This window comes from Choloepus didactylus, chromosome 10, assembly GCF_015220235.1.
Source record: "Choloepus didactylus isolate mChoDid1 chromosome 10, mChoDid1.pri, whole genome shotgun sequence".
NCBI lineage: Eukaryota > Metazoa > Chordata > Mammalia > Pilosa > Megalonychidae > Choloepus > Choloepus didactylus.
Genome location: NC_051316.1, coordinates 119,921,412 through 119,923,916, shown reverse-complemented (window position 1 = coordinate 119,923,916; position 2,505 = coordinate 119,921,412). Strand labels below are relative to the sequence as shown.

At 37.6% G+C, this 2,505-nt stretch overlaps 1 pseudogene; it reads right to left on the bottom strand.

The window, feature by feature from the left end:
* Positions 1-636: 636 nt before the first annotated feature.
* LOC119545370 lies at positions 637-1,663 on the bottom strand (annotated as a pseudogene).
* Between the last annotated feature and the right edge of the window lie 842 nt (positions 1,664-2,505).

Below are 2,505 nucleotides of genomic sequence, written 5' to 3'. Positions count from 1 at the left end.
AAAAAGAAAAAAAGCATATCTTGATGAAATCATGTGCAAATATCTGACAAAAGCAAACTGAAGGGCAGTTTAAAAAATAAATGTCCTCCAAACGTGCTTAGATCATGAAAAGAAGTCTCATATAAGTGTCTAAATGGGATTGAAGAAACAAGAAAACTCATATTCTAGCCAAACACACACATACACTCACAGACCCGTGCAATAGAATTTCCAGTTTTAAGAAGCACACAAAGAGTTAAGAGAGATAATGCTCTGATTTTCCACTTAAAGAGCATCTAGTACCATTTAGTCAGTCTGTGGTGAGCAGAATTTCTATCTCTGTCTGTCAATATCTGAATTGCATGTGTAATTTTTTCCTTATGTTGCCACATAGTACACTAGAATACACATTCCAGATATTGCCAAAGACAAGATTCTAAAAGAATTCATTGTCTTTGTGAAATCTGCATCAGAACAGGTTGGAAGCTGAGTTGATAGAAGACTACAATTCTCAGTGATTCTAGGTAAGCAAGGCTAGTGAAGGCAAAGACTAAACATATCTCTTCCTAACGGTAGTTTCCTCAAGGAAGTTCCTCATTGATTTTTCTAATAAGGCTGAAATTCTGCTTTATCAGGATGATTTATTTTCCAGGTTTCTTATTGGATAGATTTGCAGGTCAACAGATATTTCACAGCAGATTTTACATCCTTATTCCTCAAGCTATAGATGATAGGATTCAGCATGGGGGTCATTGCCCCATAAAACAGGAACATGAGCTTGTCTGAACTTTGAAACTGGTCTTGAGACACAGGTTTGGCATACATAAATAAAATGGTACCATAAAATATGATCACCACAGTCAGATGTGAAGAGCAGGTGGAAAAGGCCTTGCGTCTCCCTGTGGCTGACTTCATTCTCAAGATGGTGTAGAGGATGAGAATATAGGAGAAGAAGATGACCAGCAGTGGAAGAACCAGGAAGACCATATTGGACACCAGCATGGTGGCAACATTGAGGGATATGTCAGCACAAGCTAACTTGAGGACAGCCAAGATTTCACATCCAAAATGATTGATAATATTATTCCCACAAAAGGGCAGCCGCAGGGCAAGAGCTGTTTGCACAGTTGAGTTGATTCCACCAGAGAGCCAGGATGAGGAAGCCATCAGCACATACACCACCTTGCTCATGATGATGGGGTACCTCAAAGGATTGCAGATGGCCACATAGCGGTCAAAAGCCATCATGCCCAGGAGCAAACACTCTGTTGACCCCATGGCAAACACAAGGAACATCTGCACTGCACAGCTAGAGAAGGAAATTGTTCTTTTCTGTGAAATAATGGGCACTAATGTTGAGGGAATGGCAGCAGATGTATAACAGATATCAAGGAAAGAGAGGTTTCCCAGGAAGAAGTACATTGGGGTATGAAGGCGAGAATCAAAGATGCTTGCTATGATTATTACACTGTTGCCAAGTAGAATCACTAGATACATCACTAGAAGCAGAGCAAAGAAAATGATCTCAAGATTTGGATGCCCCAAAAGTCCCAGAAGAAGAAATTCTGACACAAATGTCTGGTTATACTTATTCATGTCATCTGTTTTCAGGATGTCAGAAGAAGACATCCTAAAATATATTCAGTGCCAGGCAACAGATGTTTCAAATTACCGGATGAATCATTTTTAAGGTTGGAATGAAAAGAGTGTTTGCTAGAAGTTCTGACATCTGCAACAAGGCAGGTGGCTATAATCCAATGAAACTGGGAATGTTGGATGTACCTATGCCCCATACCTAATGTGTGATGATCTATCTATGATCAGACGTTGATCTAGAAGTAATCTGTCCTGCTGTTGAGGACATATTCCTGATGTGAAGTTTCTAAAACCAATGTTTTATTACAGGCTTTACCCTAGGGTTCTTCATTTCATCTGGCACAGATTCAGATGGTGGCAGCGGTAAAATTAATCCAACAATGAATGGAATTATGACTCATTGATCAACGTACATGGTAAAAATGTCAAGGTAAGTTTGATTTTTGTGCATAAATTTCTTTCTATGCATGAATGCCTTCCATATTCCAGTCTGTTTCATTGTGTGTTGTGGACAGTAATCATAATAAAGTGAATCATATGCACCACAATTTAACTTCTAATAACGACAAAGTAACTTGTTAATTTCCTATTGAAGTTCATTCTTAATATCTTGCTTTGTTGTTCTTATTACAAGACCACTTGATGCACCAGTTCTACATATAAATGATTGAGAATTTTTGGCAAATATTATGTAGTCTCTTTGCTTGTTTTATATTGCAGTTTCAAAGAATATCTTGATAATCTACTTGTTTAAGCAAACCTGAGAAAAGAATAATAATGTATAAATATACTATGTGTTTATATGTGCATGTGTTTGTGTGCATCTGTGTGCATATACCACTGCATACTTTACAAATAATCATTCTTTACATTAAACTATTTTTTTTTTCAATCTTGAGAGACAGAACTTAGAGAATGTCACCAAGTTGG